Consider the following 15733-nt stretch of genomic DNA (forward strand, 5'->3'; position numbering starts at 1 on the left):
ATTTGGAAAGTACAGATCACACCGTTTACACATTGTTATACAGATGAAGAAACCAAAGCTCAAAAAGAGAAGTGGTTTGTTCAACCAAGGGTATAAGAACCAGGACCAGAATCAAGGTCTTGCTTCCCTTCTCCCTCAATTTGTTTATACACACATACACATTCATTCTCTCTCTCCCTCTCTCTCTCTCTCTCTCTCAGCAAGGAATGAAGGAGAGAATAAGAAAAGAAAAGAAGGAAGGGAGATATGCATCTCAGCTTCCCAGGCTCCTTTTCAGGCAGTATTTGACAATGAGGGGAAATACAGCACTCATCCATCAATCCTCAAACTTGTGTCCAACATGAATTATCTGCTTAGAGTTCTTTAAGCATACCACGTCCTTTCTCACACAGCTTTGCCTGCCCTACATGCTGATCTCACTGCCTATAATAACCACCCTACCACTAACAACCTCACATTCCACGTTCAAAATTTAGCTCAGATCTTATCTAAAGGTATCCTACCTCTGATCCTCCCACTGTCCTTAAGAATTCATCATTCTATCCCTCCATTAAGATCTCCATACATTTTATACATTTAGACTGTTGACTGCACTTAACATTTATAAACTTATTTGTAGGCCTATATCCTTTCTGGGCTGAGTTCCTTAACAGCAGAAACTCATTTCTATATCCACTGTGCCAGGCACAATGTCAGACACATAGCAAGTACTCAATAAACACTTGTTAAAATGGGAAGAAAAGCATTTGAACAAACTGTGCCAACAATGTTAAAGAGTACAGGGTATGATACCAGGCCTTCTCAGATCCTGGTCTATGCAAGTACCTGAACTTAGCACTCATTTCATCACCCAGCCATTACTGGAGGATTCTCCCATGATATCTTTTCAAAGTAGTCACTGTAGTTTCAGCTAATTAGTCTACCAGACCTGATGTAAACTTGCCAAGAACCATGTAAAATGTACATGGTACAGAAATTAAGCACTAAAAATAAAAACAGTGATTTTATGAGTAGGTTCAGCTAGCAAGTTTCAAAATAAACAAAGGAGGAAAAAGGTTTTATACTCACTTGTTGCACAAGTTGAAAAATAAAGCAGGAAGAAAAAACCAACACTCATCAGACAATAGTTTAAAATCCACTGTTCACAGAAATGACAAATTCCAGTGTTTAGTGTTGTTTTCATGGGTGTATATTTGTATATTAATCTGGGGAAACTGCTCACTGTCCATACATCAGACTGACTTATTATTAAACATTTTAATAAAACTATAAAAAAGTATCTGTCTTCCACACAAAATATGATTGGCTGTGGCTTGTCACAAATCTATCAACAACAAAGAAAATTATTGTTCATAAGCCTAACTATTCAGGATGTACTCACAAAACCCTAAATGCCCAAATGCAAATACAAACAGCTGAAATGATTCACAAAAGAAATTGTAAAATCTTCCACCTTAAGTAGCACTTGCTAACCTACTGTCTGAAATTCATCTGTGAAATCACAGGTTTAAATTAAATAACCTCAAAATTTCCCTTCACAAATCAAAACCACAAGATACCATTTCACATCCATTAGGAGGTCTATTACCAGAAAGTGTTGGCAAGGATGTGGACAAACTGGAGCCCCTGTACATCACTACTGGAATGTAAAACGGTGCAGCCATGATGGAAAGTAAGTGGCAGTTCATCCAAAAATTAACACAGAATTTGCCATATGATCCATCAGTTCCACTTCTACATATATACCCAAAAGAATCAAAAGCAAGGACTTGAATGGATATTTGTATACTTATGTTCATAGTAATATTATTCACAATAGCTAAAACGTAAAGCAATCCAAATGTCCATCAAGAGATGGATAAATAAAATGTGGGACATATATTCAATGGAATATTATTCAGGAAGTAAATTCTGGGGTGCCTGGGTGTCTCTCAGTCGGTTGTGTCTGCCCCTCCTCCAGCTCACATGCATACACGTGCTTGCTCACTGTCTCTCTAAAATAATCTTTTTAAAAAATAAATAAAAATATAAGGAAAGAAATTCTGACATATGTATGCTATAACATGAGTGAACCATGAAGACATCATGCTAAATGAAATAAGTCAATCTCGAAAAGACAAATATTATGTAATTCTACTTACATAAGGTACCTAGAGTAGTCAAAACCATAGACACAGAAAGTAGAATGGTGGCTGCCATGGGCTGGGGTATGAGAAGATAAGGAATTACTACTTAATGGGTATACAGTTTCAGTTTGGGAAGATGAAAAAGTTTTGGAGATGGATGGCGGTGGTGGTTGTACAACAATGTTAATGTCTTTAGTGCCACTGTACTATACACTTAAAAAATGGTTAAAATGGTAAATTTTATGTCCTGTATCTTACCACAAAGGGTCCCTTTCAGCTACCTTTAAAAAGCAGTTACTTTTGCTCTTCCTTATTAAATAATATTTCTCACAGAAACTGAACTGCCCAAATACAGCCTATCAACAAACATACATTCCATCCAATTTCTTCCCAGAGTAAGACCTACTACTCTAGGCTCATGTGCAACAAGTAGGAAACGACAGTTTTTTGTTGTGTGGTTTTATTTTTAAAATCAACTTCATTGGAGTATGTATTTAAATTTTTAAGATTTTATTTATTTATTTAAGACAGAGAGACAGATTGAGTGTGAGGGCACATTAAGAAGGGGGGAGGGGCAGAAGCAGGCTCCCCACTGAGCAGGGAGCCCAATGTGGGGCTCTGTGGGGCTCCATCCCAGGACTCTGGGATCATTACCTGAGCCAAAAGCAGATGTCCAACCGACTAAGCCACCCAGGCGCCCCTATTTTCACCCACGTTTTCTTCTAGATGTTTCGTAAAATAGTCTTAACCTTTTTGTTAAGGTCTCTGACTCACTTAGGGTTAACTGTCTAAGGTAAGGATCAATATAAATTTTCCACCACCCACATATATAGCACCACTCCTTGGAAAGACTATATCCTTTTCCCACTGAATTACATTGGCACCTCTATCAAAAATCAGCTGAATATATACATGGGTCTATTTCTGAACTCTATTCTGTTCCATTGATCTACATGTCTATCCTTATACCAATACCACTGTGTCTTGATTATTCTAGCTGTATAAAAAGCCTTGAAATCAGGCACTACAAGTCCTACAGCTTCGGTTTTCTTCAAAATTGTTCTGCCAATTCTAGGTCCTTTGCATTTCCACATAACATGAGAACCTGCTTGTCAGTTTCTTAAAAAAAAGTTTGCTAGGATTTTTATTGGGATTGCATTAACCCTATAAATTGATTTGGAGAAGACTGACATCCGACAATGAGTTCTCTATTCCACAAACCAATGAACATGCTATAGCTCTCCATTTACTTAGGTCTTCTTTTATTCCTCTTAGTAATGTTTTAGTTTTCAGTGAAGAGGTCTGCATTTACTTTGTTAAAATGTATCCCTAAAGTATTTCATTGTTTTGCATGCTACTGCAAATGGAATTGCTTTTGTTAACCTGCACTGGTTCCTTGGTAGTTTAAAAAAATTATATTGACCTTGTACCTTTTGACTTTGCTAAACTCACTTATTAGTTCTAGGAGCTTTTCCACAGCTTCTTTAGGATTTTCTACATATGCAATAATGTTGTTTGCAAACAAAGACAGTTTCACGTAGTATTTTTCAACCTGGATGTCTTTTCTTCTTCCTGCGTTACTCCACTGGCTTGGACCTCTACTAGAATGTTGCCTAATGGTGAATGCAAAAATCCTTGTTTTTTCTCAATCTCAGAAGCATTCAGTTTCTCATCATTAAATATGATGTAAATTGTTTTTGACAGATGCCTTGTTAATCAAATTAAGCAAATTCCTTTTTATTCCTAGCTTGCTAGATGAGTTTCAATTTTTTTTTCTACACTTAACATATGATTTTTCTGTTTTATTCTACTACTTAGTGAGTTATACGTATCAATTGGTTTTCTAATTTTAACCTGCACTGCGTTCCTGGGACAAATCCCACTTGATCACAACATATTCTCCTTTTCATATATCAATGAATTTAATTTGCTAATATTTTGTTAAAGATCTTTGGGTCTATGTTCACAAAGGATACTGGATAAGTTTTCTTATTATTTCTTTGCCTGACTTTGGTATCACAGTGATGCTGAATTCATGAAATGAGCTGTAAACTGCTCCTTCATCCACTATTTTTTTTTTTTTTAACTTTCTGGAAGATTGGCATTGCTTTTTCCTTAAATATTAAAGCTTCTGGTTTCATTGCTTTTGTTTGTTCATTTTCTATTTTATTGATTTCTAATCTTACCTTTATTGTTTCCTTCCACTTACTTTGGATTGAATTTGCTCTTATTTTCCTAACTTCTTAAGGTAAATGCTTACGTAACTGATTTCAGACCCTTCTGATTTTTCTCATTTAAAGCTGTAAGCTTCTTCCTAAACACTACATCCGCTGCATGTCACAGATTTTTATATATTCTGCTCTCATTACCAATCAGTTCAAAATACTTTCTAATATCCGTATGATTTTGTCTTTGAACCCAGAGGTACTTTAGAAATGTATCATTTCATTTCTACACATTTGGGTTTTTTAAAATACATTTTTGTTACTGATTTCTAATTTAATTCTACTAGTCAGAAAACATACTCTATAAAATCTCACCCTCTAGTAATCTACTAAAACTTGTTTTCTGGCCCCGCATGTGGTCTATCCTGGTGAATATTTACTGTGCCTTTGAAAAGAATGTATATTCTGCTTTTGATGAATGTAGTATTCAGATCCTTAAATACTTATTTGTCTAACTGTTCTATTATTTGCTGAGAGAAATGTGTTAAAATCTCTTCCTATAATTGTGGATCTATTTCTTTTTTTAGTTCGGACAGTTTTTGTTTGATTTTTTTTTTTTTTTTTTGGAAGTTCTAGTTTTTCGGGGGTTTGGTTTGGATTTTTTTTTTTTTTTAAGATTTTATTTTATTTTTTTAATTTTATTTATTTATTTGAGAGAGAGAGAATGAGAGACAGAGAGCACGAGAGGGAAGAGGGCAGAGGGAGAAGCAGACCCCCTGCTGAGCAGGGAGCCCGATGTGGGACTCGATCCCGGGACTCCAGGATCATGACCTGAGCCGAAGGCAGTCACTTAACCAACTGAGCCACCTAGGCGCCCTAAGATTTTATCTTTAAGTAATTTCCACCCAGTGCACAGCTTGAACTCACAACGTCGAGATCAAGAGTCCCATGCTCTACTGACTGAAGCAGCCAGGCGCCCCAAGCAGCTCTGTTTTGGGGGGGCACACACATTTATAATTTTTAGATACTCCTGAGGCATAGGTCTTTTCTTCTCCTATCTATAGGATATGCTGTTAAGGCCACTCAGTGAATTATCCATTTAGTTATAGTTCTTTTCAGCTCTACATTTTCATTTGGTTCTTTTCATTGTTCCCATCTCTGTACTGAAATTCCCTGTCCATTCATTCATTATTTGAATATACATTATTTGATTCTTTCAATATACTTATATAGTGGCTGTTTTGAAATTTGTGTCTACTAAATCCATTCTCTGGGCCACTTGTTCACCTGATTCAAGAGCTGAGATAACTCTAACTCTTTCCTGAGCCATACTGACACCAGTCTCTCATTTCCTACCCTTTTAGGCAAGTTCTCCATGAATTTTTCCCTGAGTAATGAACCATGCTGAATTCCAACATAAGTACAACAATATTTAGAAGGACATGTGGTATCCTAAAGAGAACATCAATCGATCAACATACCTGGATTCAAACCCCAGATCTGGTTCAACAATCTTGAAAAAGGTAGCAAACCTTTGATCTACTTTCCTCATATCTACATCACAGAGTTATCATGACAATTAGCACTAAGTATATACTAGGAAATCTAGTTACTACTATTTAACTATAAACAAGAAGCGTCCATGGGACAGAGATGTTAAGTCATTTTACAAATAACTTACAGGATAAATAATAAAAAGGACAGTGGGCACAAATTTATGAACTATTTTAATAGGATTTAAGTTAAAACATATGCAATACATACTATTTTTATTATATTCAAGTTTTCCTGGTTTTGAAAATATATACACCAAAATGGTCAACATCTCCTGAATACAACTAACTGTTCAACTGTCATGCATAGAACTAAAACAAACATCTATCTTAGAAATACTGATTCCAAATTTCCAATCTCTAAAATGTTCTACTTTTTATTACTTCTGGTTCTTTAACTTATATTTTACTACCAAAACGCAATACTGACTCCAGATTTCAAATATATATTTAGTAGATTTAGCATATTATTACTTCTGGTTCTTCTTGCACTTATGTTTTCAAAATCCAGTACTTTTGAAATTTTTGATGGCTCAGAATTTTGGTGAAGGATGCCCATCTCTGCTCCAAAATTGTAAAACACATTCTCTTATTTGGTTTATGAACCCCAAAAAGAATGAGGACTCTGATTAACTTTTTCTTTTTCTTTTTTTTTAAAGATTTTATTTATTTATTTGAGAGAGAGAGAGAGCACATGAGAAGGGGGAGGGTCAGAGGGAGAGGCAGACTCCCCGCTGAGCAGGGAGCCCGATGTGGGACTCGATCCTGGGACTCCAGGATCGTGACCTGAGCTGAAGGCAGTCGCTTAACCAACTGAGCCACCCAGGTGCCCCTGATTAACTTTTTCATTTCTGGATCATCTATTTCCTCGCAAGCACTTTTGTATACACATCAGGTTTCAGGATTTGTCCTCTTATGATATCAAGTGAATTTTGGTGCAGAAATATAAAAGATGAAAAATACTGTCAGAAGACTTTCCAGAAAAAACAGGATGATTTTGATTCTAGTCACAAAATACTATATGATGAAGACCTTCTTCTTGAATGACTAAAGGGATGAGAATATTACATTATCTTTTTGTCCTTAGAAATATATCAATAACTCAGTATTTCTTGAATTTGGGAAGATTAATCTAAGATATCATTAGATGATGATTATCAACATGACAATTTGAGTCTAAAGTGTTGCTGTCTTTGTATTCATTTTCTGGGATTCTACAGATAAAAGTAAACCATTTTCCTTTGTCAATTTTCATCTTTGTCCTTATGGACAGGAAAAAACCCTAAACTCTCAACTTTATTCAGTGAAAGTTAAAAGAAAAAAAAAATTTTTTTTTTTTAAAGATTTTGTTTATTTATTTGACAGAGAGAGACAGAGCAAGACAGGGAACACAAGCAGGGGGAGTGGGAGAGGGAGAAGCAGGCTTTCCGTCGAGCAGGGCACCCGATGCGGGGCTGGATCCCAGGACCCTGGGATCATGACCTGAGCTGAAGGCAGACGCTTAACGACTGAGCCACCCAGGCGCCCCAAGAAAAAAAAATTTTTAAATGGCTTCTATAGACTTTTATTATACATTCTTGAAAGCGGGCAACATAGTAATAAGAAAATTGAAGTATAACCATGATGATTTCATTACTACATCATCCTTCTAGATCATTCAATCATTCTTTTGTAGTCTTGTGATTTTAATATTTGGGCATGATGGAGAAAAACTGATGGGCAATGATGAAATAAGGTGACATAATCATTGCAAGATTTAAGAAAAACAAGATCAATAAAATCCCATAATGCATGTTAGATTTATAAAAGAATCACATGGTAATTGCAAGATAGAATAAGTTTTATTCTTTTTTAAAAATATATAACTTTCTTATTTGTTCTTTAGAAGATTTCGAAGAAAGAATAAAAGTAATAAAATAATCGTCTTTACAAATTAGACTGCTCAAAATAGATACTCGAAAACGGAACTGGATCCAATGGACCCTGATGATATACCAAGGATTAAATAAAATATATATGAAGTATTTCCTCCTCCAGTATTTGATCACATATTGTTTTGTATTAATTTTCTAATACTCTTCAGTTCCTACAATTTCTATTTAAGAGAGAAGCACAATAATATTTGGCAAATCTTGAATTTTAAGGGCTTTTCTTTTTTTTAAAGATTTTTTATTTATTTATTTGGGGGAGAGAGAGAGAGCATGAGAGGGGGAAGGGTCAGAGGGAGAAGCAGACTCCCCACTGAACAGGGAGCCCAATGCGGGACTCGATCCCGGGACTCCAGGATCATGACCTGAGCCAAAGGAAGTCGCTTAACCAACTAAGCCACCCAGGCGCCCTTTAAGGGCTTTTCTATTACAACTTTTATTTGATTGCCAAAGAGAGTTGTGCCTACAAAAGTTAAACTCTAAAAAAAAAATTTTTTTTTTTTTACTTTATTTTAGAGAGAGAGCATGAGCACACATGCAGGGGGAGGGAGAGGGAAAAGTAGATTCCCACTGAGCATGGAGCCTGACACGGGGCTCGATCTCATCAGGACCTGAGCTGAAATCAAGAGTCAATGTTTAACAGACTAAGCCACCCAGGTGCACCTTATCTTTTCACTTAACATTTGTTTTATTCCTACTTTGCATAAGAAAAGACAAAAGATTAATAATAACAGCCAAAATATATTTAGTGAAGCTTAATATCAGATAGTAAATATAAGAACAAGCTATTACCTGGACATAACCTGAATATTTATCTAACCCACCACTAGGAAAATGACACATGTTGAAATTACACAAACTGGCTAAATTTCTCAAACTATGGGCAGATACCAGAAAGGTAAACAACCTTTCTCTTAATGACAGTTAATGAAGGGTTGATCATGTTACTCACAATGCTAACACTAGGAATACAAATAAAACGGAAGTCTCAGTCCTCAACTGATGTGAAGGGGGACAGAAAAGATACCTGTACAGTTAACTCTCACCACTTTCATGTCCTTGCTCAAAAGTCACTTTCCCAATGGGCTCACCTTATTACTCTTTTGAAAATGGCAATCCACACTGAATCCACTTTATACTACTCCATATTTTTCTACAGCATTTTTAATTATCTAACATTCTATATAATTCCATATGATTTATGTATTTGTTTACTGTTATTCTCCCATAAGGCTCTAAGGTCCTTATGGGCATGAATTTTTGTCTGTTTTGTTTCCTTATGTATTCCAAATACCTAGAATAATGACTATAGCACATAAAAGGCAAGTAAATAATCAGCAAGTGCTAAGTGAGACAACTGAACTGAAACTCAGGATAATCAAGCTCAGATGTGGTAGAAGGAAAAGGGGGGAAAAATATTTTAGGCAGAGGAAATAGCTCAATTAGCATTTTTAACCTGGCATTCATGAACTCCTAGAGGGTCTATGCAGGATTCAGGGACTTCATGAAATTGAGCATTTCCTTCCATTATGAATGTAAGGAACAAACGATGATATTAGGAATATCTAAAAATCAGATTAATTCCTGTCACATTAATAGTTCTGTTTCAAAATGTCAGTCATTACTACTCATTACTCATTTCTACTTTTGTTATTTAACATGCTACACATTCAAAAATAATAATATGCTACCACATTCAATTTTGTTACTTAATGTTACTAAGGAAGCATGTAGATTACTGTATCATAAATTTGTTATATTTTATAACTATTTTAATATAACCGCTTATCTTTTTAATCCTGTATATTCTAACTTAAGCATTTAAAAATATTCTGAGAGGGAGTTTCCAGGCTTCCAAAGAACTCCCAAATGAAGCCATGGCATAAACCACACAGAGAATTCTGGTACTAAAGTCACAGATCTATGAGAATGAATAAGAAATTAAAGAATCTGTTCATCTGACTAGGTTAAAAAAAAAAAAAAAAGACTTGGTAAGAGATGAGTCCAGATAGCTGAAGAGAATTTTTTTTTTTAATTTTTCTTTTGCTTCACTTGAATGCTATTTATTTCCTTCAATATTTACGTGGCATGCTGATTCTAAGTTTTCTTGTAATTAATTCATAAATGCTGAAAATTCATTAAAAATATATTATTGATACTAACCCATCCAGAACTCAAAGTCTTAAGAGTCTTTACTTATTTTTTTAACTTCTCCATAAGCTATCACAACTAGGCAACACTGAAAAAAGTGCTAATACACAATTTATAATCACTTTTTTATGTAGTGAAATCTTTTACACAGTGAAGACTGGGGTCAACAACTTTCAAAAAAATCTTTATCTCTGAACCTAATATATTTTATGAAATTCTCTTTATAAGTGATTTCCTCCCTAGACCTGAAATTTTAATGGTAGTGATCTTGTACTCATCCTTATATCTCCAGAGCCAAACTTTATAACTAGCATGAAGTTATAATATATATTTTATATTTTTTATATAAATAACAAATGACTGCCAAACTTAATTCCAATAAATGTCTTATCTGAAGACAGACTTAAATTATTAAAATAATGAAAAATTCAGAACATCCAGAGCTACATGGGACTTAAGATACTGCAGCTCTACTTGCTTTTATACATACCCAGCATTTTACTCCTTAAGTTAAAAGGAATAAAGGATGTAAAGACATCCTGTGCTCACGGACTGGAAGACTTAATATTGTTAAGATGGCAATATGCCCCAAAGTAATCTCTAATTCAATGCAATTCCTATCAAAATTGCAGTCAGTTTATTTGTAAAACTGACAAGCTGATCCTAAAATAAATATGTATTTGACCTAGAATAGTCAAAACAATCTTGAAAAAGAAGAACAAAGTTGGAAGATTGACATCGCCTAATTTTAAAATTTACTATGAAATTACGGTAATTTGAATTAAGAGTCTAGAAATAAAATAAGTATAGATATATATTTTAAAGATTTTATTAATTTATTTGACAGAAAGATGGAAAGTGAAAGAGGGAACACAAGCAGGGGGAGTGGGAGAGGGAGAAGCAGGCTTCCCACAGAGCAGGGAGCCCGATGCTGGGCTCGATCCCAGGACCCTGGGATCATGACCTGAGCCGTAGGCAGACGCTTAACTGAGCCACCCAGGTGCCCCAATAAGTCTATTTTATGGTCAAATAGTTTTTCACAGACTGAGCTAAAACATTGAATAGTCTTTTCAACAAATGGTCCTGGCAAAACTGGATATTCACATGCGAAAATATGAAATTGGGCCTCTTAACACCATACATAAAAAATAATCCAAAGTGGATCAGAGACCTACATGTAAAGGCTAAAACTATAAAACTCTTTTAAAAAGTGTAAATCTTCATGACCTTGAATTAGTCAATGACTTCTTAGATATGACACCAAAAGCACAAGCAGCTAAAGAAAAATTGATAAATCTATCAAAATCTAAAACCTGTGTTTTATAAATAGATACAATCAAGAAAGTGAGAAAACAGCCTGCAGAAGGGAAGGAAATCCACAAAACATGATACAGAACTTGTATCTAAAATATATAAAGAACATATAAAGCTCACTATTAAAAAGACAACCTGATTAAAAAATGGCCAAAGGATCTGAATAGACATTTCTCCAAAAGAGATATACAAATAGCCAATACATGAAAAAATGATCATCGTTTCCCATTAGAGCAATGTAAATCAAACTCGTAACAGAATGAGACACTACTGCACACCCACTGGGATGGCTATAATCAAAAAGACACAATAAAAGGGGCTGGCAAGGGTGTGAAGAAAAACTGGAAGCCTCATAACTGTAAGAATGTAAAATAGTGTACTCCTATGGAAAAGTAGGCAGTTCCTCAAAAGATTAAACATATGACTCAGCAATTCCACTCCTACAAAAATGAAAATATTATGTTCATACAAAAGCTTGTACAAAAATGATCACAACAGAGTTTTCATAATAGCCAAAATGGAAACAACCCAAATGCCCATCAACTGATGAACAGATAAAAAACATATTATCTCAGGGTGGGGAGATTGAGTCCTGCTTCCAGGCTCCACGCTCAGCAGGGAACCTGCTTGAGATTCTTTCCTTCTACCCCTCCTCCTGCTCCTCGCAGGCACTCTCAATCTCTCTCTCAAAATAGGTAAATCTTTAAAAAAAAAAAAAAAAAAAAACCAGCTACTTAACTAGGAAAAGACAAACATCATTCTTATGATAAACATTTAGGTATCTACTATGTACAGATACTATGCTAGGTGTTATGGGGGTATGAAGATGTCAAAGACCCAATCTTTTTTTTTTTTAATGTTTTATTTTATTTATTTATTCATGAGAATCAGAGAGAGAGAGAGAGAGGCAGAGGCAGAGGGAGAAGCAGGCTCCCCGCCTAGCAGGGAGCCCGATGCGGGACTCGATCCCAGGACCCTGGGATCATGACCTGAGCCAAAGGCAGACACTTAACCATCTGAGCCACCCAGACGCCCTTTTTTTTTTTTTTAAGTTTTATTTACTTAAGCAATCTTCACACCCAATGTGGGACTTGAACTCATGACCCCAAAATCAAGAGTCACATGTTCCTCCAACTGAGCCAGCCAGGTGCCCCTCAAAGACCTAATCTTGGTCAACAAAAACTCACAAGAGATTAGAACAGATCAAAGCACAGATGGCTACATCATTCAAGAACTGTTAACAGTGGTATGCTCAAAGAGCTATGGTAATAAAAAGAAGAGAGCTAAAAATAGGGAAAAAGAAAAGGTGAAGGAGGGAGAAAAAGGACTGTTAACGACTTTCAGAGTAATACTGACATTTGAGCTGGCCACCAAAGGATGAGTAAGATATAAAACTATTGTAAATACAATGAAGATCTTCAAAAATAAGAAGATATAAAACTGCATCATAAATGCAAGAAAAATAATGCAGTATAGCTTGAATATATAGTTTAGGGCATGAAGTTAGGGACTAGAAATGAAAATGTGTCAAGAGAGACAGGTTTGTGGTTTTGTGTATCATACCTAAAGGCAGCACTGTAGAAGATAGAGCAAAGGGAAACAGATTAGAGGAAGGAGACCAGTTAGAGATGACATAGTAATCCAACTTGTCTTAATTAAAATGAATAAATTTATTTCTTAAAAATCTCATTTCTTCTAATAACTGTTGTAAATACAAAAACCCAGGATCTCAAAACATTAATGATGATATAAGGAATCAGATGAAAGAATGAATTGGGTTCAGGGCGCCTGGGTGGCTCAGTCAGTTAAGCATTTGCCTGCAGCTCAGGTCATGATCCTGGGGTCGTGGGATCAAGTCCCACATTGTGTGTGTGTGTGGGGGGGGGGGGTCCCTACTCAGCGGGGAGCCTGCTTCTCCCTCTCCCTCTGCCCCTCCCCACCCCCGCTCATGCTCTCTTTCTCTCGTGCTCATATTCTCTTTCAAATAAATAAAATATTAAAAAAAAAGAGAGAGAGAATTAGGTTCCTGGGCTTCCTAAACCCTATACAGATCAGGACAGTACTATATACCTTCTTATTATTAAAAAAAAAAAAAAAACCACAGTGAAGCAGAGGCTCCTGGGCATATCTCATGTCCAGGAACTGGCTGGGACCAACAAAAACGTCCCTAATGTTCCAGCATCCGAGCACTTGGTTGAACTCATTTCACCAATTATCTCTTAACACACCAAAAAAAGACCAATGGAAATTCTACAAATAAAAAATCCAATAACCAGGGGCACCTGGGTGGCTCAGTCGGTTAAGCGTCTGCCTTCGGCTCAGGTCATGGTCCCAGGGTCCTGGGATCGAGCCCCGCATTGGGCTCCCTGCTCAGCAGGAAGCCTGCTTCTCCCTCTCCCACTCCCCTTTGCTTGTGTTCCCTCTCTCGCTGTGTCTCTCTCTCAAATAAAGAAATAAAATCTTTAAAAAAAAAAAAAAAATCCAATAACTGGAATAAAAAGTTCACCAAACATGCTTAACAACAGATAGGATAGAGTGAAAGAGAAATCTTGGAGACAGATCAGTAAAAATTACCTAATATGAGGAATAAAGAGAAAAAAAAAAGTAAAATTAAAACCTCAATGACCTGTGAAACAATGTCAGTCTGTATTTTAAATGGACGCTAGGAAGAGAGAAAATGGAACCCTAATTTTTTTAAAAGAACTATTGACCAAAATATCCCAAATTTGGATGAAAACCTCTCCTTGTAGATCCTAGGAGACTAGCAAATCCCAAGCAGAATGAATACAAAGAAAACTACACTGAGGCACAAACTCCTTCAATCTAAAAATAAAGAGAAAAATCTTGGAAACCACAAAAGAGGGAGAGAGGGAGCAAGGGGGCACATTATAACAGTCCTCCTTATCCACAGGACATACATTCTAAGACCCCACAGTGGATGCCTGAAACTGTGGATAGTACCAAACCCTATGCATAGTATGTTTTTTCCTATATACACATACCTATGATAAAGCTTAATTTAAATATTAGGCATAATAAGAGATTAACAACAAACTCATAAAATAGAATAATAACATACTATAAAAAAAGTTATGTGAATGTGGTCTTTCTCTCTCTCTCAAAATATCATATTGTACTCACCCTTCTTCCTGTGATGATGTGAGAGAGAAAATGCTTGTGAGATCATAAAATGCCTATGTGATAAAATGCAGTGAGATGAATGATGTAAGCATTGTGACACAGCGTGAGGCTACTGACCTTCTGACAGTATGTCAGAAGGAGATCATCTGCTTTGAGACCACAGTTGACCACGGGTAACTGAAACTGTTGAAAGCAAATCCATAGATAAGATCATTCTACTCTAAGTACAGGGGAATAAACATAAAAGACACCTGACTTTTCACCAGAAATAATGGAGGCCAAGGACAAAAGAACATCTTCAAAGTTCTGAAAGGTGGGGGAAAACCCTGCAAACTCAAGATTCCGTATCCAGAAAAAGTATTCAAAAGATGAAATAAAAACCTTTTCAGATAAATAAGAGCCAACAAAATTTTTTTTCTATAGACCTGCACTATAAGAAATGCCAAAGGAAACATTCTTTAGGGGCTAAAGGGGAAAGTTATCAGTTTGAAACTTAGATTTATAGAAAAGAACACTGGAAAAGGTAAATCATTAGGAAAACATATTCTTCAACATAATTTCCTTAAAACACAACTATCTAAAGGAAAACAATCCTAAGGTGAGATTTGTGGTATAAACAGAAGTATATATATGACAACAGCACAAAGAAAGGGATGGGTAGATAAAAAGAATTATACTGTTGTAAGATTATTACATTTGTGAAATCGGTGGGAAAAGGTAAGCAGTAAGTGGTAGAAGTGTGAAATATGAAGTGAAAGGTGGTACATTACCTCCAAATAAACTTTGATAAGTTAATATTACATATTAAGCTCTAGCATGACTACTTAAAAATAAAAGGATCACAGCTAAGAAGTCAATAGAGGAAATAAAAGTACTTTAAACTATTTGATTAACCCCAAAGGTTGCAGAAATGAACAAAGGAACAAAAGAAAAACAAGCTGTAACCATATGAATAATCATATTAAATATGGACTAAGCACCCCAATTAGAAGGCAGAGATTGTTAGATTGAATTTAAAAAGCAAGAGCCAATGGCTATATGCTGTTTATAAGAGACATACTTTAAATATAAAAGCATGTATAAGACTAAAAGCAAAATACTAGATCTATATCATGAAGCTACTTAAAGCTGTAGTGGCTATATTAGAAGAAGAAAAAGTAAGCTTCAAAACAAAGAATATTTTAAGAACAACATTTCATAAAGATAAAAGAACAATGCAAAAGGAAGGCTGTGTGTGCAAAAATATTAATTTGAAATTACTTTACATTTTACATTTAGGTCACACAGACCTAAATGTGAAATCTGAAACTATAAAATCTGTTGCACCTTGCTGGCTCAGTCGGTAGACTGTGCAA

At 35.5% G+C, this 15733-nt stretch overlaps 1 protein-coding gene across 7 annotated transcripts in view; it reads right to left on the minus strand.

Annotated features, from left to right (window-relative positions):
- FOXJ3 (forkhead box J3) overlaps nt 1-15733 on the minus strand; it is a 144007-nt gene that overhangs the window by 61406 nt on the left and 66868 nt on the right. The gene's annotated exons all lie outside the window — the stretch shown is intronic.

Source organism: Leptonychotes weddellii, chromosome 4, assembly GCF_054177405.1.
Source record: "Leptonychotes weddellii isolate Sample4059 chromosome 4, ASM5417740v2, whole genome shotgun sequence".
NCBI lineage: Eukaryota > Metazoa > Chordata > Mammalia > Carnivora > Phocidae > Leptonychotes > Leptonychotes weddellii.